The 24,072-nt window shown below is 39.2% G+C and overlaps 1 protein-coding gene and 1 pseudogene across 2 annotated transcripts in view; one reads left to right on the forward strand and one right to left on the reverse strand.

Annotated features, from left to right (window-relative positions):
* The window catches only part of ZNF385B (zinc finger protein 385B), a 369,520-nt gene that overhangs the window by 123,682 nt on the left and 221,766 nt on the right, over window positions 1-24,072 (forward strand). The window lies entirely within an intron of this gene.
* LOC129647985 (phosphatidylinositol 4-kinase beta-like) lies at window positions 9,101-22,391 on the reverse strand (annotated as a pseudogene).

Raw genomic sequence — 24,072 nt, forward strand, 5'->3', positions numbered from 1 at the left:
GGTTTAATATGGATAAATCTTTAAGAAAGATTATATATGATAGATGAATCTAGGTGGAGGAAAAAAACCAGGCATTTTTATCAGACATGGGAGTCTCTTTGTAAATTGTATAGATTAGCCTGTTTGGTGAGAGAAATATGTGATCAAATGAAAAAGAGCTTTGAGATCAGGATCAGGAACATTAGTCTAACGTAAGTTCCCTGAGAGCAGGGCTCCTATAGCCTCTGCACTCAGAACAGTGCTTTGGGCAGAAAGGTACTCAACAAAGGTTTGGAGGATGAATAAATATTCTTATGATTTTTCTCTCCACAAGCTATCTGACCTGTATTCAAAATTTCTAGACATTTGTTAAATCTTTCCTAGGATGGGGAACACATGTATACCTGTGGCAGATTCATTTTGATATTTGGCAAAACTAATACAATTATGTAAAGTTTAAAAATAAAATAAAAAAAAACTGCATTTTATTTTTCCTTCTAAAACTGCTTTTATATTTTTTTACTTTTCAAAATTGAAGTATAGTTGATTTACAATGTTGTGTTGATTTCTATTGTATAGCAAAGTGACTCGGTTATACACATGTATACATTCTTTTTTATATTCTTTTCCATTATGGTTTATCCCAGGACACTGAATATAATTCCCTGTGCTATGCAATAGGACCTTATTGTCCATCCATTCTATATGTAATAGTTTGCATCTACTAACCCCAAATTCCCAGTCCATTCCCTCTCTCATCCTCCTTCCCCTTTGACAACCACAAGCCTCTTTTCTGTGTCTTTGAGTCTGTTTTTGCCTCATAGATAGATTCGTTTGTGTCATATTTCAGATTCCACATGTAAGAGATATGATGTAATATTTGTCTTTCTCTTTTTGACTTAATTCATTAAGGATGATAATATCTAGTTTCATCCATGTTGCTGCAAATGGCAGTATCTCATTCCTTTTCATTGCTGAGTAGTATTCCAGTGTATGTATGCACCACCTCTTCTTTATCAGTTCATCTGCTGATGGACATTTAGGTTGTCTCCATGTCTTGGCTATTGTGACCTAGTGCTGCTTTGAACACAGAGGTGCATGTATGTTTTTGAATTATAGTTTTGTCTGGGTGTATGCTCAGGAATGAGATTACTGGATCATATGGTAATTGATCTGAGGAGCCTCCATACTGTTTTCTATTTTAAAGCAAGTGGACTCAGCCCCTGGACAAAGCAGAATCCTTTATCTTTTCCTCATTAAAATGGTTTAGAGTTTATATATGTAAATTATATTGGAAAAGTATATTACTGATAAAAATATTTCTACAGCTAATTTAATAACAGATCAGATGTGGGGAAGCCATACTCATTTGTCTCTAAAACTATATTTTAGCCATTTTGATTTCAGTGAATTCACCTTTTATAGAATGTTCTAAGTGGTTTTCAATCTTGTTTCCAAGGGCTTCCCTGGAGGCTCAGACAGTAATTTACGTCTGCCTGCAACACGGGAGACTGGGGTTCGATCCCTGGGTTGGGAAGATCCCCTGGAGAAGGAAATGGCAACCCACTCCACTACTCTTGCCTGGAAAATTCCATGGACTGAGGAGCCTGGTAGGCTACAGTCCATGAGGTCACAAAGAGTCAGACACAACTGAGCGACTTCACTTTCTTTCACTGAGCGACTTCACTTTCTTCCAAACACTAACTGTAAGCAACTCTTGAAAGAGAGCAAAGCACATTGGTGATATTTATTTATTTATATTCTATGTTTATGGAGAACAGACCTTAAAATCCCTTTGGGTTTCATCTCCTGAAGTTAGATGTACCCAAACACTTTTTGTTTGCTGAACAATCATCTCATTTCAAAATTGTCCAACTTGTCCAAAGTTTTATGGTCTTGTCCATCTCTTTCCAAATATATGCTGTAGGTACACTAGAAAAAGTGCATTGTTCCCAGCTGGTGATCACTCACATGGGCTCAACAGTCACAGAGCATTTTGTTGCCCTAGGCAAACCCCATGGATGGAGGAGCTTGGTAGGCCGAAGTCCATGGGGTCGCGAAGAGTTGGATACAACTGAGCGACTTCACTTTCACTTTTCACTTTCATGCATTGGAGAAGGAAATGGCAACCCACTCCAGTGTTCTTGCCTGGAGAACCCCAGAGATGGCAGAGCCTGGTGGGCTGCCATCTATGGGGTCACATAGAGTAGGACACAACTGAAGCGACTTAGCAGCAGCAGCAGCAGGCAAACCCCACCTCTAAGAGGACAAGCTGCCTTTACATAAAAATAAGCTATGTAGGGTGGGCACCTATTAGGTAGGTAGAGAATTTTTTTTAAGGAAAAGAAAAAGTTGTGACATTTCTGATTTAACCATGGTGAAAACCTTGACAGATCTCAGGATACAGCTTAAGAAAATCTATGTGGTATTATTTAAACATCTGCTGTCTAATGTGAGAGGGGAGCAGGTGCTCTGTCTGGTAGCATCACTGATGATATCATAATTCTTTTGATGTTTCCAGTTGTGCAGAGATCTGATATGTCTGAACCATGTTAATTATTATATGTCACTATATTGTCATGGAAGTCTTCTGTTGACATTGATAGAGAATAAATAGTTTAATGAGAGCCATGTTATCTAAGGGCATATAAATCATTCCCTTCATATAAGTTAAACACTGGAGTAAAAATAGCAATGCTACTATAGTAGTTAAAAAGATTTAATGCCTTGGAAGAAATCATGTATGTAAGTGATTCTTACATACTATCCGTGGGCTGGATTCCTGCCATCACCTCTCTGCAGGCTCTTGACACTCATCTGTATGGATGCAGATACTACAGACCAAGACGTTGAATCACTGGGGAGTTCTGGGAATTGATGGCTCAAGCCTCTTATAAATATTGTATTACCATTACCCTCATTCCCTTTTCTCTTGCTTATTTCACTCCAATTACTATGCATTTGCACTGTTACAGTGATCAAGGAGAGCCTCCTGCGTGTGTTTAGTCCTGTGCTTGCCCTTACTCCAGTTGAATCAGAGGATCATTAAGACCCATAAGAAACTTGAGAACATAACTAGTTCTTGACATTAACTTACTATAAATTTTTAAAGAGAGATTATCTAAATTAGCTAGCTCTGCCTCCCTATTTTTAGAAATTATATACATTTTCTCTTTTGTAGTGAAATCCCTCCCACTGTAATGTTTAAGATGAAGGTTTTTTTTTTCTTCTTTCAGTTTAGTACAAAAATGTAACAATACAGAAAAAAAAAAAAGTAAAATTTTCAATAAACCTGCAGTATTTAACATATTTTGGGGTATTTTCTTCTAGATGTGTTTCTATAGATATGCACATAAACATTCATATGCATGTGCAATATGCTTTTTTATTTACATGTGTGACATCTACTGTACATCCAGTTCTACATATTTTCTCCCACTTGTTATATAGTGAACATTTTCCTATGTCACTGAATATATTTTGTAATATTTCACACTATCAACATAACCATTCCTCTGCTATTGAGCTTTAAGACTGTTTCTATATGTTTGTGATTATATATAATGTAATGAACATCTTCATTAATACAGCAATTTTAATCATTTCTTCTTATTCTCTATTTCTCTTTTCTGGGAACATTCTGGATTCTGATACTCAGAACTCATATAATTCTGTAAATGTTCACTCTTTTCAAAGCAGTGCCAGTCTAGTTTGTAGTAATGATCTTTCATCTACAGAGAACTGTACTTGTAGAAAATTGCAAAGCTGATTAGGCTACAATTTTTCCTCAGTTAAGTATAATTTCATCAGAAATAATAGTAGTTAATGCCTTTAGGTAGTTTTAAGCAAAAAACTAAATATTACAAATGAATGCTACTGAAGAATTCTACATGTATTTTAGATACTACATATAAGAACTCTTGAATTAATACATAAGATGAACTTAATATTTAGCCTGATAGAAAATTCTGAAGTAATGGTGTAGTTCAAAGTAAATGATTGCTTTCAGATACTTTCATTCTCCCCTAAAGGAAACAAAAAGGAAAAATAAAAGTCTCTTCTGAAGAAAAAAAGATTCAAAGAGAAACAAAAGGACCACTGCCTTTTAAAACCACATTTACTTTTATTTAATCATGATTTATATTTTCAATTTTAAAAAAGAACTAATTTACATTCTCTGAAAATTGTTAGAGAAAAACTTTAACCCTGCTATCTTTATAGACTCATTTTATAGGGAGGGAGCCGGGAAGGGCTGGATCAGAAGGTTTATAACTTTGGGCAGTTGCTTATGCTTTCCTAGTATCCTCATCTGTGCAATGGTTGTTAAAAGAATTGAATGCAAAACACCTAAAAAAGTGCTTGACACATAACTGAATTTAGATAATGCTAGTTCGTTTTGTTCCCACTCTTAAATGATAATGACAGATTATTTCAAGAGGTGAGTTTTTAAAATGGTTTCTCTCCTTCAAATAACTTCATCAACTAATATATAAAAAAATAAATAAAACTGAGCTAGTAGGTGAATTCTTGCTATTTTACCATAAAATTATAAACTTACAGGCAATTTGAGAGATGATTACTAATACCACAAGCAGAAATGAAGTTAAAACTATAAAGTTAAGCAATTCTGATATCCCCAGGGTTATCCTAATTTCTTTGTGAATAGTGAGTTGGTCAAAAATAATTAAAACATTGACTTAAATGACTTAAATTTGTATAGCAATTTATGGTCTCAAATATTATCATATTTAGTTGGTTTGATTCTCACACAGGCAATATCACAGAAGCCCATGGGAGGTGAGTGACTGGCCCAAGGCCAAGCTAAATTAATTAATAATGAAGCTAGAATAAAAGATAACATGTTATTTCTATCTCTCGGTCCTGTTAACCATCAAGTAAAGAGAGAAGAGAAAAATCTAAACTAAAAGTGACAGATTATCTAAAAGTTAATGGAAGGGAAAATATTAAAAATCATACTCCTAAATGGGACTTCATATTAAAAAACCAAAATTGAAAATAAATGAGGCATGTATACATCTTAAAACCTAGAAAACATGTATCAAAATTAGTCAAAAGATGTTAGGAAGCAGACATTAATAAAAACAGAAGCAAATATTAGTGGAATAGAGTAAAGCAAGTATATATAAAAAAAGATGAAACAGCTACTTAAAATCTACTTAAATAGACAAATGCACAACCAACCTGATTAAAGAAACATTAAACAAGAACAAATATAAAACATCTGAGTTCTAACTTTCAAAAATAGCACCCCAACTACTACTCAGACTTCTGAAAAGTTAGCATGTACTTAGCATGCTAAGTACCTAGTAACAGGTAACATGCTGAGTACCTAGTAACAAGGACCTAGTAACACTGCCAATTTGTTTTGCTAAACCTGCTGTAATAAAGTACTACAGACTAGATGGCTTAAACAACAAAAATTTATCCTGTCACAGTCTTTGAGGCTAGAATTCTGAATTCAAGGTGTCAGAAGGGTGGGTTCCCTTCTGAGAGCTCAGAGGAAAGTATCTGTTTCAGGCGCCTCTCCTTGGCTGGCAGACGGCTGTCTGTCCCCTGTGTCTCTACAAAGTCTCTCTCCGTACCAGTCTGCATCCAAATTTCTCGGTTTTTATAAATACACCTGACATATTGGATGAACGCCCACCCTAGCAACCTCATCTTAACTTGATTACCTCTGGAAAGAATCTTCCTCCAAATAAGATCACATTTTGAGAAACTGGGCATTAGTATCTTCAAATATGAATGGAGGACTGGGAAGAGACATAATTCAAACCATCACAAATGTCTTTTATCTTGGGTTCATCAGTCATTCACTTTTATAAGGTTTTTTCCTAATAAAACTATGAAAGAGCCACACCCTTTTAAATGCTTTTGAATGTTATGTAATTTTAGAGCTAGGATGGACCATAGAAATCTATTCTAACCATACCTTTATTCTTTTATTAAGGAAACAGACTCACTGATATTGGGCAACTTTCAGTTCAGTTCAGTTCAGTTGCTCAGTCGTGTCCAACTCATTGTGACTGCATGGACGGCAGCATGACAGGCCTCCCTGTCCATCACCAACTCCTGGAGCTTGCGCAAACTCATGTCCATCAAGTTGGTGATGCCATCCAACCATCTCATCCTCTGTGGTCCCCTTCTCCTCCTGTCTTAAACCTTTCCCAGCATCAGGGTCTTCTGCAATGAGTCAGTTCTTTGTATAAGGTGGCCAAAATATTGGACTTTCAGCCTCAGCATCAGTCCTTCCAATGACTGTTCAGGACTGATTTCCTTTAGGATGGACTGGTTGGATCTTCTTGCAGTCCAAGGGCCTCTCAAGAGTCTTCTCCAACAACACAGTTCAAAAACATCTTTTCTTCAGTGCTCAGCTTTCTTTATAGTCAAACTCTCACATCCATACATAACTACCGGAAAAACCACAGCTTTGACTAGACGGACCTTTGTCGGCAAAGTAATGTCTCTGCTTTTTAATATGCTGTCTAGGTTGGTCCTAACTTTTCTTCCAAGGAGCAAGCGTCTTTTAATTTCATGGCTATAGTCACCGTCTGCAGTGATTTTGGAGCCCCCCAAAATAAAGTCTCTCACCATTTCCATTGTTTCCCCATCTATTTGCCATGAAGTGATGGGACCAGGTGCCATGACCTTAGTTTTCTGAATGTTGAGTTTTAAGCCAACTTTTTCACTCTCATGTTTCACCATCAAGAGGCTCTTTAGTTCCTCTTTGCTTTCTGCTGTAAAGGTGGTATCATCTGCATATCTGAGGTTATTAATATTTCTCCCAGCAATCTTGATTCCAGCTTGTGCTTCATCCAGCCTGGCATTTCACATGATGTACTCTGCATATAAGTTAAATAAGCAGGGTGACAACATACATCCTTGATGTATCCTTCCCAATTTGGAACCAGTCTATTGTTCCATGTCAGGCTCTAACTGTTGCTTCTTGACCTGCATACAGATTTCTTAGGAGGCAGGTAAGGTGGTCTGGTATTCCCATCTCTTTAAGAATTTTCCAGTTTTTTGTGATCCACACAAAGGCTTTGGCCTAATCAATAAATCAGAAATAGACATTTTTCTGAACTCTCTTGCTTTTTCAATGATCTATCGGATGTTGGCAAATTGATCTCTGGCTCCTCTGCCTTCTCTTAATCCAGCTTAAACATCTGGAGTTCTCTGTTCATGAACTACTGAAGCCTGACTTGGAGAATTTTGAGCTTTACTTTATTAGCATGTGAGATTAGTGCAATTGTACAGTAGTTTGAACATTCTTTGGCATTGCCTTTTTTTGAGATTAGAATGAAAACTGACCTTTTCCAGTCCTGAGACCACTGCTGAGTTTTCCAAATTTGCTGGCATATTGAGTGCAGCACTTTCACAGCATTAGAATTTGATATAGCTCAACTGGGATTCCATCACCTCCACTACCTTTACAACTGGTCACTTTACAGTGACTAGTTTTACAACTAGTGACCAGCTTTAAAACTGCCAACATAACAGCTGGTCAGTTTCATCCTGGTTATTTTATCATTTCTTTCAAATGCTTCACACCACTGGAGGCTTATATAAAGACCCCACTCAGTACTGGGCCAGAGGTTGGAGTCTTATTGGAGATGTGGTGCTGCTGTGTATTTATCCTTCTTAGTATCATGCCCTCCTATCAAGCATTACTTGCTTTGTGTCTGGTCAGATGAGCATGCACCTTTGTTTCTGGCTTTTTCTCTTCTGCCTTCACAAAGGGCCATTGAGATACATATGCAGTTTGGTATTTCAGTTTTTAAAAGTTCCTGTGGGGATAAACTGTCACAGAGGCATCCATACGTAGCTTTACTCATTTAGGCAATACCCAAGGTTTATTGTAATTGATTTGGAATCAAAGGTAGCTTGCTTGCTTTTCAGAAATACATTATTACCACAAACATTTAAGAGTCCTCCAGTATTGCTATTCTTATTAAATTGCTATTTACTTAGAGGTGAAATGGTCAGTCTTCAGACCAAAGATATTTGAGTCAGTGGATCTCTGGTAGTCCCAGATATATGTGTTTTTAGCAGACATCCTGGGTGGTTCTTTAGGTTTTTCCACACCACATTTTGAATAACAACAACAAAAACCTGCTTTAAATCAACTTATTATTCATTAATTTGTAAATAGCTTCTCCCAAGAGTAATTGTTTTATTTCCAAATAATATCACATGTTATCAAACCTCAGATTTTCTTAATTTTTTTTTGACTGTACTCCTTGGCATGTGGAATTTCCCCCAACTGCAAATGGAACCTGTGTCTCCTGCAGTGGAAGCATGGAGTCTTACCTACTGGACCACCACAGAAGTCTAGATTGTCCATTCACATCATTACTTTACGTATCACTAGGAAAGAAAAAAAAATTTTTTTTAATAACTAAGGACTTTATTTCAAACAAGAATTAAAAATAAAAAATTGAGAGCTATCTCCCTGGGTGTGGGGAAGGGATCAGGACAAGGAATTCCCCGAGGCTAGGCCAGTACCCTCAGACTAGAGGGGCCATGATCATTCCCTTCCTCACTTCTGGGATGGGGGACCTCAGCAAGTGCAGGACCCTATGCCAAAACCCACCTACCCAGGGGAACTCGGACTAGGGCTCAGTCCCTGGGAGGGGACAGTCAGGCAGCAGCATGGCCAAAGGCCAGCCACAGGATCAAGTCCTAAGTACCAAGAACCTACGCTCTTCTCCTTCCTGGGACCCAGATTACATGCAGAGATGGCCTGTGGAAAGATCCTCTCGGACCCTGGTGGGGAGAAGCGAGGCCCCAGCGTCCCCCACATTTATCACTTCTGTCCCCTCTAGGGCAGTGAGTCCTGGAGTCCATCAGGTGGTAATACTGACACAGCTGGGGTGGCGGCAAGGAAGCCCCAGTCAGTCTGGACCCCATAGCTGGCTCTCCCCACCCGCCCTGGCAAGCTCTAGGGTTACCACATGAGCCTTTGTATGTTTTGCCTTCCGTTTCCCTTTGTGGATGGCCGGGTGGGTGGGCCTTCCTGGCTTAGGGTTTCTCCAAGGGCCTTCCCAGGGAGGGTCCCCTGAACCCCCACCCCTATTTGCGCTGGAGCCTGAGGAGGAGGGTGTCACATGATGCCGTTGGTGAGGCACTGGAAGCCTTCATAGAGTTTGGTGGTAATAGACCGCATGCCGCCGTCCAGCATCTGCTCCACCAGCAGCTGGAGCTGCTCCTCCGTCATGCTCACGTGGAACCTCTCCTTGAGGTTGCAGATGGTGCTGGAGCCATGGAAGCAAGGAAGCTGAGAACCTTGCTGCATGATCTCTACTACCTGCACCACCTTAGCCCTTTATTTCCGAGCTTTGATCAGCCCCTGCAGCATCAGCATCTTGTAATAGTTGAACATGTTGCCATCCAGGCCGCCCATCACATCCACAAACTCTGTGGTCAGCTTAAAGGCCAATGTCTCAAAGCCCAGGTTTCAGAGTGAGCCTGGATAGGATGAAGCCAAAGTCGACGTGGATGATGTGGCCTTCTGCATCCAACAGGATGTTCCATTGTGTCTGTCCTTGACCTGCAGCAGGTAGCAGACCAAGCAGTAGCCAGTCCAACTCTGCACAGAATTGCGCTGGGATCTGAGGAATGCCTCTGTGGTGTAACTGCCATGCTCCTGGAGGAAGTAATCGAGCAGGGAGAGCTGTGACTGCTTCTTCACCTGGTGTATGGATACAGCGTTGTTGACCACTGGTTCAATCATGCTGCTGTCGGCCAAAATCACGAGAGTCTTATATGGCTTGATCCACAGGGCTACTCGCTCCTGTTCCCAAATGGACTGCGGTTGCTTTTAACACCTGGAAGGCCAACAGCTCCTGCCGAAGGTCATCCCCACACTTGACAATGACTGACAGGAGCCCCCAGCTGGGGAGAAGGCCATAGGGGGAACCCTCTGTAAGGCACCACGCTTTCTCCTGCCAGGGCTCTTTGAGAGCAACTGCAGAAGGGTCTTCTGGGTCTCGTTTGAAGGCTGTGGGGGTGTGAGCCAACTGCTCCCAAAGGCGCCGTCGGATGTTACCTGCTGCAATGAACACAGACTCCTTGCTTTCCTGGCTGGTGATGCTGTCCATGGAGAACTGGGAGATGTTGTCAGAGCTGTTGGTGTGCACTTCAGGGAGCTCCACCTGCAGCTCACCTATGTCATCCACCGGCCAGGCCTCATCATCGCTGTCATAGTTGGGCACAATGCTGAAGCTGCCTGCCCGCTGCTCGTGGGTGATGCCGCATTTGGGCAGGTTCTCTACAGATTGGGTGCTCCGAATTCGGTTCTCAGGGATCTGGGCGGGGACCCTAGATCTGTGGTGTCGAAGTTTTCACATTCGAGGACCTCCACATAGATCAGGTGGGGAGCCTTGTCCTTAGAGTTGAGGACGACAGCCTGGGTGTGGGGCATGCAGACCATGTGGTGGTCAAAGCCAGCAGTGGGCAGCCAGACTCCAGCAGGGAGCTTGTGGTTGAGCAGGGAGAGCTCTGAGATCCTCCGCTGTGTCTTCTGCTCCTTGGTGGGGAGCGTGGCCCTCCACTTGCCAGTCACCATCAGGGACTTGATGAATTCTCGCTCAGGAGCCAGTCTGATGGGGGAACTGAATGAATTATCAATACTCTCGATGCTGGAGGAGAGCTCCTTATCCTCATTCTCCACTTTAGGGTGGCTGGCTGTTCGTTTCAGGTTGCTGCTGAGATTTATGCTGGCGGTGGCATCTGACTTAGAGCACTGGCGGGTCCTTTTAGAGGGAGACAGCCCTGTGTCAGAGACTGGGCTCAAGGAGGGCCGCTCCCTCTTTTGGTGAGCGGGCTTCAGCTCATCTGAGAGGATCAGCTTCCATAGCTTGGTCCCACGGGAGCCCCCAGCAACAGCAACTGTAAATAAACTATGATGCAGAGTTTTAAAGAGATTCCCTCTGTACCTGTGAATTATTCACACTAGCAAATCACATTTAAATTTCTGTTCAGAGGGATTTGGTGATTCCGTCTAGCTTCAGCTGCATTTCTGGGCCTGTGATAGGCAAAACTTCACATGTACCATAGTTTCTTCCACTAGTGATTACCATTCTTATATCCTCTAATGGAATAAATGCTACTTTCCAAGAAAGTCTGAAGTTGCTGTCATTTCTCCAGTAATTAACATCTGCTTCACCAACAACAAATACACACACCACACCTGTTTGTATTTCATCTTTGTATGCAGTGACTTATTTTTAAAATTATAGTGTGCTTTTTAAAGCATTGGTTTAAAAAAATTATTTTTAAATGGCAAACTCAACATTTGATATCATTCAAAAATGATATCACTCAACTGAAGAGACAATATGAACAGCTGTGACCAAGTCCATGCAGACACTGACACTGAGTGTTGTGGGCGCTGCCCTCTGCATAGCTTCTGTAAGTTGTGATTAATTATAGACACATCCTGATTCAGAGCTGTGAAAATGTGCGGGTGAAGAAGCCCTTGGAATCTATGTAATATAGTAATAAGCAATTCACACTGGAAATGTCTTCATGCTAGATTATAGGATAACATAATGAGCTAAAGCAATGGTTCTCAAAGTGTGGTCCCAGGACCAGAAACTTCAGCCTCGCCTGAGAATGTGCTATAATATAAATTCTCAGGCCCCACCCTAGACAGACTGAATCAGAAACTCTAGGGCTTGGGCCCAGCAGTCTGTTTTAACAAGCCCTTCAGGGGATTCTGGTGTCGCTCAAGCGTGACAGCCACTCGGTAAAAGTGAATGGGGTCTCAAGGGCAGGGAGAGAGTCTTCCTTCCACATTTATAGAAAAACGTTTATTAGTATAAACATATACACATGCGTACACCTGTCCCTCTTGAAACTTGGTTTACCCCATATGGGAATTAATATGCATAATCCTTCAGGTCACTACATCCAAATATATATATTTGATATATGCAAGGCCTACATTCTACAATGACCGAAGAACCCCAGATGTTGGTCTGTTGTATCATCATCATCCTTGACCACCTCTCCTTTTGTTCTCTTTGTTCCTAGATTTGTTTCCCATTTACCTCTTTCTCAGATGCTCATTTTTCTTAAACTTTTCAGCCTATTTTAATCAAAATAAAAGTAGCTGATCATGTAAAAGTTGAATCCCAAAATTATCTTTAATAGGGAAATACAGAAACATGAATGAATACCAGGAAAACTTTACTGCTCAAGGATCTGGATCCCAGGAAGGTATACATAGTTTAATTTCTGTCCACTGTCATTATAATATGTAAAAAGAAATATCTGCTGCAGGATAATTTAAAAATAATTGCTAAAATGTGTAATATTTGGATGTATCATTTTATTTTCTACTTCAAAAAACATAGTCTCAGAAATCACATTCAACTTACTGGCTTTAGTGTTAGCTGGAGTGCAATGTATTCTTCTTTTGAGGTCAGATAGATTTTTCTGCTTTTAAATTGTTAATTCACAGCCAGTAGAAACATACAAAGAAATGAGATATTCCTTTGTTAAATATGCACTGCAATATCCTTATTGCTTTAAAACTGTAAGGTTTGTTCTCTCAAGAGAAACCTATTTCAGAAATAATTACCTTTGTATTGGAATCAAACAAACAATCTTTTGTGAAACTGAAATCTCATTGGAGGCTCAAGCTCATAACACCAAATAATAAAAATATTTGCATTCTCTGATTCTTGATGAGTGATATAATTTTAATATACAGTCTTCCCTAAAAACATGTATATTATACAGAGCTTATTTTGCCGCAGAATTTCTTTTTAGTTTAGAGTTAAATGTATTTTAAATTAAAAAAAAAAAGCATTGGGGGAAAATTGGGTAGTTTGATTTTTTAAATATGATTTTATAAGCTTGTTTGCATGAGTTTCACTTGTTTTATTTGTTAATTTAGTAGAAAATGCTCCTCGGAATTTTAAAGAAATAGCATGATCAATTCAAAATTTATATCTCCAACCCAGTGAAATAACCTACTTTTCCATAATTTTTTTTGGCTCTGTGGGCTGAGGACGCAGCATCTACTGACAGTCTCTGCATTGTTTGTTAGTTTCCACCAAGGTCCACAGCGAGTGAGTGGAGTCAGTCCAGTACTCCAGCAGGCTTAGGATACAAGGAAGAGTTTGTGAGGGCTCCCACTCTCACTGTAATAAAACCTGTGGCAGATTAGCATACTTCTCAGCTCCTGATACCTTTATTATACAGAGTTTGCAGACTGGCTGAATTGACTACTGCTGAGAAACATGCTTCTAGGTAAGTAACAAGACTTACAAATGGTGTTTTTGTTTGAAAGTGATAGGCAATACATATGGAAGTATACTTGGTTTTAGCTGTAATTTTCCAGATTGGTACAGATTTCATACAGTGCTGAGCAATGCCATGATTAGTATTATCTGTCATCCTAGGATTTGGGATGATGAGGTTTGGCAATTTAGAATAGTGTTGTAAATGTGTGTCTAAGTTAAGGAGGCACTCATGACTCATGTAACTGTATGTTTTTCCTTCTATTAAGATAAGCACAACATTTGGGGGTTTAATCAGTAGTTGTTATAGACAACAGAGTCTTCATGAACTAAGTGCTAACATGACTTCTGGTTTAAAAACATACTGGACTTCCATGTGTTGTTAAAATGCTATGATGAGTCTTCTAGAAAGGGATGATTCTACATGATTGTTTTATTAATGTTTAAAATATATAGAAAATGCCTAGATTCTCAGCTATAAAATTAGTTTTAAGTAATTGAACATTGAAAAGGTAAAGTTTGTATGCTGCATCTATTTAGTAATGTTCATAATTATATCTTATACAGTATATTTTAAAATATAGCATTTGCATGCATTAGTCTTAAGGGAAATCTAGTAAAATCTTTCAAAGATCTGATATAGGAAGCTTTCTCAGAGGAGCATAATTAAGTTAGTAAGAATTTCTAAACTCTAAATTAGTAAGAATTTCATTGGTGGCTACATAAACATTTAAAAAATGTTTTATTGATAAAATACTTTATTGTCAAGTTAATATTGTGAAATACTGGCTGAATTTTGTGGCTTGGATTATTTCTTTGGAAAACAAACATTTTCCTAATAGAATATGTCAGTAAGTGTACAATGAGTAGAGGAATTTTCCAGTTAATAAAGGCTAAACAAACATCTGAAATCTCCAGGAAATTAAGTGAAAACATCTTTTATTGCAGTGGTTATACTTTGACCAGTTGCACACATTACTTCACATGTGAGAACAATTTCAGCCTTTATTTTGGAGCTACTCATACTATCACTATATAGGGATGTTTGATTATCCATTTGGTGCATAGTAAGCATAATCATGTTAGTAGTTTAAAAGATAAATTATATTTCTCCTTTGTTGTCATGTGTTTAAGATATTTAATTAGGTCAGTCTGCATGGAGAAGCTTATAATTGATGATGTATATTTAGGTCAATTTTTGCTATAATTTCAAGCCTATTTATTATCCTACTTGGTAACGGTGTACTGTTATGAAAAATTACTGGTCTAGGAATTAGGAGACCTAAGTTTGAGTTCTGGCTCATTAACATGGCTCCTAACCACTGTGTATCCTCCTCCATAAAATGATTTCTTAGAGCCTGACTATTTTTTTGCAATTCTACTTCTGCCTTCCTAGTTTTCATTAGCCTATCTTGTCAGAGACTCTAATACAAAATGTAAAGTATGCTGAAAATTTTAAACAAGGACCATCCTTTCACATGGCCAGTCCTTTCAAATCATAAGGTCCAATGCCATGAATAGGGAATGCGTGATACAGACAATTTAGGACAATAGTCCCAGCCTCTGGGAAGTGTACCTGTGCTCCTGTGAAATAGCCACTGTTTTGTTTGTCATTTACAAGAGTAAACATATACACAAGTATATGTTTTACAACCCTCAAAGTCAGAAAATTCTAACCAATACCTGTCTTAAAGACATTTATTTTTTAAAAAATGATACTTCATTTGAAATCATCTGCACGAGTGGCTTCTCACATGCAAAATCTCAAAACATACTATACAGCATATTTATTACCTCTTCACTTGCCCAAGATTCCTCCATTTGATTGGATATTAAGTTTGCAGACATGAATCTTTCTGTCATTTCACTGAGATAATTTCACTGTGGCTAAAGTAGCAAAGCATGAGCTTCAGATGGCAGAAGTTTGACTTCTTCCCTCACTTGGTAAGTGGTTCAAGGAAAATCATCCATCCTTTCTGAACTCATTTCCTCTGAAAATGACAATACAAATGTTTATCTCATAGGATTGCTGGAGGAATTAAATTGGTAGTATTTATAAAGGATCGAGTATAGCATTTTAGCATTTAAGTTGGCAACCAATAAATGGTAGATAATTATTATTGTTGTCTTATTAAATTATCAACCATTGATTTCTATTTAGATTCACCATACTGTCTAGAGTTGCTGAAACTATATAGGTTTTATATGGTTATTTACTGCAGTGTTCCAACAAGACGAGTGAATTATTTTCCTGTGTGAATGTAGAGTCAACCAGAACTCACTCTAAATTATAGTTGTGAGCTATAATTACTTCAATGGTTAAGACCATTTTGGCCTCTGGGAGTGAAAAGTTATATTTGACAGTGCATGTGAAAGAAGTATTTGTGAATTCATCTCTGTCTGCTATTCATACCTGGGTTAAAATGAGCCATGGTGTCAAGAGGTTTCTTTGGAACGTTACACAAACTCTCTTGTTCCTGGCCACGTAGCAGTTGGGAATATGCAAACAGGCCTGAATGGGACCAAAGAGAAAATTCTTGTCAGGCAGGAAACCTAATGTTTACACATTAATCAATAAGGTGACGGTCACTAAGGTGGCTATGACTAAGATTTCTTGTTCATCATGAATGGAAGCTCGCATCTCTCCTTACAGTCCTTACTTCACATCAACATGTTCAACAGGACTGCGCTGAAGCTCAGTGGTGACACAGGCATTCTGGCACCAGAGGCGCTCTGTCTCCCCTCCTCTCCCCGACTCCCCACCCCCGCCCCCTGCTCCAGTAAGGGACGACCCTTACATTCACCTATCAGACTGGCTTTCTGCTTTTCTTTTTTTTTTTTTTTAATTTTTTTTTTTACTTGGAGGCTAATTACTTTACAATATGGTGGTGGTTTTCACCATGCATTGACATGAATCAGCCACGGGTGTACAGGTGTCCCCCATCCTGAACTCCCCACCCACAACCCTCCCTACCCCATCCCTTTGGTTTGTCCCAGAGCCATCAGCTTTGAGTGCCCTGCTTCATGACTCGAACTTGCACTGGTCATCCATTTTACATACAGTAATATACATGTTTCAATGCTATTCTCTCATATCGTCCCACCCTTGCCTTTTCCCACATAGTCCAAAAGTCTCTTCTTTACATCTGTGTCTCTTTTGCTGTCTTGCATGTAGGGTCATCATTACTGTCTTTCTAGATTCCATATATATGTGTTGATATACTGCATTGCTGTTTCTCTTTCTGGCTTACTTCACTCTGTATAATAGGCTTCAGTTTCATCCACCTCATTAGAACTGACTCAAATGTGTTCTTTTTTATAGCTGAGTAATATTCCATTGTGTATATTTACCACAACTTCCTTATCCATTCATCTGCTGGTGGACATCTAGGTTGCTTCCATGTTCTAGCTATTGTAAACCGTGCTGCGATGAACATTGGGGTACACGTGTCTCTTTCAATTCTGGCTTCCTCAGTGTGTATGCCCAGCAGTGGAATTACTGGGTTGTATGGCAGTCTATTTCAAGTTTTTTAAGGAATCTCCACACTGTTCTCCATAGTGGCTGTACCAGTTTGCATTCCCACCAGCATTGTAGGAGGGTTCCCTTTTCTCCACATCCTCTCCAACATTTATTGTTTGTAGACTTTTTGATGGTGGCCATTCTGACCTGCGTGAGATGGTACCTCATTATGGTTTTGATTTGCATTTCTTTTTTAATGAGTGATGTTGAGCATCTTTTCATGTTTGTTGGCCATCTGAATGTCTTCTTTGGAGAAATGTCTGTTTAGTTCTTTGGCCCATTCTTTGATTGGGTCATTTATTTTTCTTGTATTGAGCTGCTGCTTGTATATTTTGGAGATTAATTCTTTGTCAGTTGTTTCATTTGCTATTATTTTCTCCCATTCTGAAGGCTGCCTTTTCACCTTGCTTTACACCTTCCTGCAGTGTGCAAAAGGTTTTAAGTTTAATTAGGTCCCGTTTGTTTATTTTTGTGTTTAGTTCAACATTATTCTGGGAGGTGGGTCATAGAGAATCTTGCTGTTATTTATATCAGAGAGTGTTCTGCCTATGTTTTCCTCTAAGTTTTATAGTTTCTACTCTGGTCTTAACATTTAGACCTTTAATCCATTTTGAGTTTGTTTTTGTGTTTGGTGTTAGAAAGTTTTCTAGTTTCATTCATTTCCAGGTGGTTGACCAGTTTTCCCAGCAACACTTTTTAAAGGGATTGTCTTTTCTCCATTGTATATTTTGGCTTTCTGTTCTTCTATTCACATTAAGGTATAAATGGCTCAACATAGTCTATGAGTTTGCATTTTAACTCACTGAAAAACTTCAAGCTAAAACTTTAAAACCCTAACCCCATGCAATGCTAAGTAATAGCTAGTGGGTTGAAAGATTTGGGATAAACAGATATAACCTCTAGATTAGCCATTCTCACTGCTTGCCAAGGGGCAAAAATTCATTCTCAGAAGCAAAAAAGTAAAAAAAAAAAAAAATTGTACTACTTTCATGAAGTATTAATATAGTACATAAACAGACATGCAGTATATCTGTGGCATTAAAATTTCATGAAGCACCCCATTAAAGACAACATTGTAAATAAAACTCATTAAACAGGGGGAAAATGAAAAAAAAAAGTCTTGAGAAACAGTGCTCTAGGTGAAGATCTCAAAGGACTCCATAAGCCTGTAGAGTATGAATTTTATTGTATTCTTTTTTCTTTTTTTTTTTTAGTATAATGTAACTTATGTCTGGCTTAGTTCAGTTTAGTTGCTCAGTCGTATTCCACTCTTTGCAACCCCATGGACTACAGCACTCCAGGCTTCCCTGTCCAACACCAACTCTCAGAGCTTGCTCAAACTCATGCCCATGGAATCAGTGATGCCTTCCAGTCATCTCATCCTCTGTCGTCCCCTTCTCTTCCCACCTTCAATCTTTTCCAGCATCAGAGTCTTTTCTAATGACTCAGCTCTTTGTGTCAAGTGGTCAAAGTATTGGAACTTCAGCTTCAGCATCAGGCCTTCCAATGAATATTCAGGATTGATTTTCTTTAGGATTAACGGGTTGGATCTCCTTGCAGTTCAAGGGACTCTCAAGAGTCTTTTCCAACACCACAGTTCAAAAGCATCAATTCTTCAATGACCAGCTTTCTTTATGGTCCAGCTCTCACATCCATACATGACTAGTAGAAAAATCATAGCTTTGACTATACAGACCTTTGTCAGCAAAGTCTGGCTTAGTACTTATATTTGAAACTAGTATTTATGTTCTAGTAAGTCAAATACGAGAGTTCCAGAAAAACATCTATTTCTGCTTTCTTGACTATGCCAAAGCCTTTGACTGTGTGGATCACAATAAACTGTGGAAAATTCTGAAAGAGATGGAAATACCAGACCACCTGACCTGCCTCTTGAGAAACCTGTATGCAGGTCAGGAAGCAACAGTTAGAACTGGAATTGGAACAACAGACTGGTTCCAAATAGGAAAAAGAATACATCAAGGCTGTATATTGTCACCCTGCTTATTTAGCTTATATGCAGAGTACATCATGAGAAACCCTGGGCTGGAAGAAGCACAAGCTGGAATCAAGAGTGCCGGGAGAAATATCAATAACCTCAGATATGCAGATGACACCACCCTTATGGCAGAAAGTGAAGAGGAGCTAAAGAGCCTCTTGATAAAAGTGAAAGAGGAGAGTGAAAAAGTTGGCTTAAAACTCAACATTCAGAAAACGAAGATCATGGCATCTGGTCCCATCACTTCATTGGAAATAGGTGGGGAAACAGCGGAAACAGTGGCAGACTTTATTTTTGGGGGCTCCAAAATCACTGCAGATGGTGACTGCAGCCATGAAATGAAAAGACGCTTATTCCTTGGAAGGAAAGTATGACCAACCTAGATAGCATATTGAAAAGCAGAGACATTACTTTGCCAACAAAGGTCCATCTAGTCAAGGCTATGATTTTTCCAGCGATCATGTATGGATGTGAGAGTTGGACTGTGAAGAAGGCTGAGTGCCAAAGAATTGATGCTTTTGAACTGTGGTATTGGAGAAGACTCTTGAGAGTCCCTTGGACTGCAAGGAGATCCAACCAGTCCATTCTGAAGGAGATCAGCCCTGGGATTGCTTTGGAAGGAATGATGCTAAAGCTGAAACTCCAGTACTTTGGCCACCTCATGAGAAGAGTTGACTCATTGGAAAAGACTCTGATGCTGGGAGCGATTGGGAGCAGAAGGAGAAGGGGACGACAGAGGATGAGATGGCTGGATGGCATCACTGACTCGATGGACATGAGTCTGAGTGAACTCCGGGAGTTGGTGATGGACAGGGAGGCCTGGCGTGCTGCGATTCATGGGGTCACAAAGAGTCAGACATGACTGAGCAACTGAACTGAACTGAAGTCAAATATGGTTATTTGTTGTAGCTTTTATTCTTTTTAATTATGAAAAAAAAAATGAAGAGGAAAAGAAAAGAACAAAATGTGCTTGGATTTGAATTCCAGCTCCATCTCTTCTTTGTTCTATGACCCTTGGCAAATTGCATACCCTCTTTAAGCCTCAGTTTCCTTGTCTTTGAGCTTCCCTGGTGGCTCAAACTGGAAAGAACCTGCCTGCAATGCGGGAGACCTGGGTTCAATCCCTGGATTGGGAAGATCCCTGGGTTAGGAAGATCCCCTGGAGAAGGGAATGGCTACCCACTCTAGTACTCTTGCCTGGAGAATCCCATGGACAGAGGAGCCTGGTGGGCTCCAGTCCATGGGGTCACAAAGAGTCAGACATAACTGAGTGACTGACACTCTCACTTCCTTTGTCTTTAGCTAACTTGAAGTACAATGCCCACCTTGTGGAATTCCAGTATCATAAGGATTAATCGAATTAATGTACATAAAACCTTCAGCACATTGCCTAGGGAATAAATGCATGCCAATTAGTAGCTATAACTTTATGTGTTGTGCCTTTTTATGTCAATCACTGTCTTTTTAAATTATTATAGAAAGCATTTTTTTAAATTTAGGAGATAGAAGTATCATCATCCATAAAATGATATTTTTATCATTTGTCTTTTAACACTTGTCTTTCTGGGACAAATGTTAATACTATCTATAAAAAAAGCTAAACTTCTGGTTTTCCTTTAAACCAGTGACCACACCCATTGACATAAATCCAAACAAAATAAAATCTAAATTAAACTGTTTTTCTGTTTTACTCAGAGGCAGTCCTTTGCTAAACTAAACATTAACATCTCTAGATACTAATATAGTCTATGAAATGTAGAGTGATTCACTTCTCTGTCAGTTCTGTTGAAATATGTTTTCTTTTTAAATACTACATTGGACTTTCTCAGATGTAAATTCATTGTTTTATTTCCACTAATACCTGTAGAACTCAGTATATTTGAAATTCAGGTCTGTTTGTGATTTCATTTTTACGTGGAATATCATCATTCCCTTTCTCTGTGTGGTATTTGCTTTTAAGTATTCATTAACATGTATGGAATTATAGGATAGAGAAGTTAGTTGAAAGGATATAGAATCAGCCAGTGAGAATCAAACTTGAGAATTCATGCAGTGTTGGGTGAATTTCTGCATTGATATAACTCAGTGGAAGATTTTTGTTTCCTTTAAAGGAGGATCTACAATCCATTCTCTCTCCTTTCTCTCTTCTCTCTGTTCTCTCTTTCCAAAGTAGAGTTGTCCTGCTTTTGTGACCTGTTAAAATTTTTACCTGCTGACCTTATTCCCAGGTTACCTTGCTTTTATGTTGCAAGACTAATACTCACCTCTACAGATGGACAGCCAATGGAGAAGAAAGAAGGCTATCATTGTGATGTGGTGAGATAGGCTATATGAACAATTTGGAAATGCATGTACAGTCCCCCTTGCCTTTCAGGTTAACTTCTTTTAAGTTGGGGCTGGGTCAAAGATCCCCTGGAGAAGGGATATGCTACACACTCCAGTATTCTTGGGCTTCCCTTATGGCCCAGTTGGTAAAGAATCTGCCTGCAGTGTGGGAGACCTGGGTTCGATCCCTGGGTTGGGAAGATCCCCTGGAGAGGGGAAAGGCTACCCACTCCAGTATTCTGGCCTGGAGGATTCATGTATAGCCCATGGGGTCACAAAGAGTTGGACATGACTGAGCAACTTTCACTTTCTTTTAAGGTAATTGATCTTGTCACCCATGTTTCCTCTTTTCTGTGAGAGAAGTCCTCTAATACAGAACAGTCATGTAGCAATGTTTTCCATTCCTGAGACTGGCTTTGTAATTCTTGGCTTTGACAGCAGAAAACACAAATGTGAGGATCCGAGAGTGCTTTAGGTGGACATCATGTTTCCACTAGCAGTGGAATTCAGAGAATATTGAAGATACAATTATTTAAAAGTCTTCCTAGCTTTCCAGGGAGCTAGAGAGAACAGGTAGGCAAACACCATATTTCAAAAGCATATGACAAATCAAAGAGCCTGATTTAAAATATATTGGGTCAGATTCCGTATCTATATGCTTTAAAAATCATATTCCCAAGAGAATTTTGGAAGAAGCTTTGATTTTAAAAAGCCATTAGGCTTCAAAGTTGATTTAAGAATATATATGTAATAGCATGGAAGTTCTGGTGCCCAACAGATATTCTCTAATCCATGTAGAATTATCTTAAGTCTACTTACTGCCATTCCAATGGAAAAGTCTGAGAGTTATCAAGACAGTAGGAGGCAAATATTTTGGCAGAAATGGTGAGATCTTAATATAGCTCTTTTGAGGAGTGACTAGTGAAATTTCCCCAAACCTAGACTTCTAAAAGTGACATTCCCAAGAAGTTAGAATAATCTTCACATATTTGGAACCACTGCATCATGAGGAATTAATAAGGCTTTTTCATGATCTCTGTTTCAGATAAGAGAGCCAAAGTGACTTAACCAAGATGTTTCATCCAGGAATGTTGCAATTAGAGCTCAATCCAGTTCTTCTTCCCATCCACTTTCTATGCTTACTATTAACTATGTTCCAGGTAGGGCAGGTAAGAGCCCTCACCCAAGGCTTCAGTCCACCTATGGTGAGAGGTCATGAAATGCCCCTTACTTCATCCCTTACATCACCAAATCCAAGGTCTTCTTCTGTAATCTGCTTGAACTTTAGCTGAACCAGATCCATTATATTTCTCTGTTAAAACTGTCCTTGTTTCCTCTTACTCATGTTAATTTCTCTGTTTATTTCTATGGAAATATTTCAAAATAACTTGGAGAATCATCATCAATTATTTTCCATCCCTTCAGGAAGGTTAAAGTGGCCTTGGCCAATGTGGAGAAGTCACACAGGCCAGTCTGGATTTGTTCACTAGCAGGGATATTGTTGAAATTAGATAATGCTTGCCTTGCTGATCACATGCTGTATTTTGAGCCTCTTGGGGTATTTTCATGTGGTAGGTGGAAATAGGGACAATTTGCTTTGATAATTGACTTGTGCCTAATATATTTGATCTAAGTCTCATGCAAAGGAAGATGGACCATAGTGTATCAATCAATAAATTCTGATTGAACACTGAAAGTGTAATCAATTGGTATTTTCAAAAAGAATTGAGCAAGGGACCTGTTTGCACAGGAGTGGTAAAGGTTTAAGGAGTCAACAGTAGATGTCAGGGTTCCTGCTGACCAAATGTAAGTGTCTGCGTTCTTGAAGAGGAAGGGGAGGTAATGGAGGTGTCTAAATTTGGTGGGCTAAGTTGGAGATAGAAAGGGAGACTGCTCAGTGAGAGTGGTTAGCATAGAAGGAAGCCTCTGCTAGAAAGCACGCAAGGAAGGAATACTCCAGTGTCTCCAATGTCTGACTCTCTTTTTCCCACACAGAATGGGCAACAAATAGAGAAAAGATCTGCAAGCACAGAACAAGCGGTACACATGGTCTTCTGAACTCATTTCAGAACATCTTCCCCACCCAGTATTTAATTTAAACAGCAATTTATGGGAATTTTCCTTTACTGTATCATATTCCTCTGTGCTTTCTATAATGTTCTAGACATTGATTGGTTTTTAAATTTTTATGTTAACTTGGGATCCTTAATGCACATGTAAACTATTGTGCTGTGCAGCCGTGGTGCATGGGGCTAGTGAGGGACTGAGATCTGTTTGCCCCTAAAAAGAAATCATGCCGACTTGTCGTGCTTTTGCATTCCTGACCATGCTTTTTTATGGCCTCCTGGTATTCTGTAGTGTCAGGAGGCATGTATCACAGCAGTGCATGTTCATAGCAGCTCCAGATCCTTGTTCTGAATTCTATTATTTTCATTCTTCTGTGCATTTAGGAAAGAGATAACCATTACTGTAGCCATTCACCCAATACATTTTTATTGAGCATTTATTATGCTCCTTAAAGGCCCTGAGGATATCAGGGTAAGCAAAGGATAAAAGGTTCCTTCCCTTAAGGAGTGTATGCCTCCGTTATTTTTCTAAACTAACTATTTGAGACCTTAGGAATTCTCTTAAGAATTGTTAATCTTCTGATGCTTTTGGAGGTGGTGATGGGAGACAGTTTCTGGTGCTTTGCTGCACTCTGAACTGTTGAGTTTACCAAGTAAATAAGTGAGGTGTTTATGGTACACTATTTAGTGGTGGTGTTCATACATTTAAAGAATAATTTCTGCGTATCTACTATATGCTAGTATATGTAGCAATTGAGAAATTAAGAAAATATCTCAGTGTCCAGAGTACTGCTCATCTAGTGGGAAGCAAATATGCAAATACCTGCAAATAGCACCGTGTCAAGGGCTGTGGGCCTAGCAAACAATTCCACAGTTTTGGATGAGAGTATCTATGAGAGTTGCCATAATAACCATAAC

Source organism: Bubalus kerabau, chromosome 3, assembly GCF_029407905.1.
Source record: "Bubalus kerabau isolate K-KA32 ecotype Philippines breed swamp buffalo chromosome 3, PCC_UOA_SB_1v2, whole genome shotgun sequence".
In the NCBI taxonomy this organism is placed as follows: domain Eukaryota; kingdom Metazoa; phylum Chordata; class Mammalia; order Artiodactyla; family Bovidae; genus Bubalus; species Bubalus kerabau.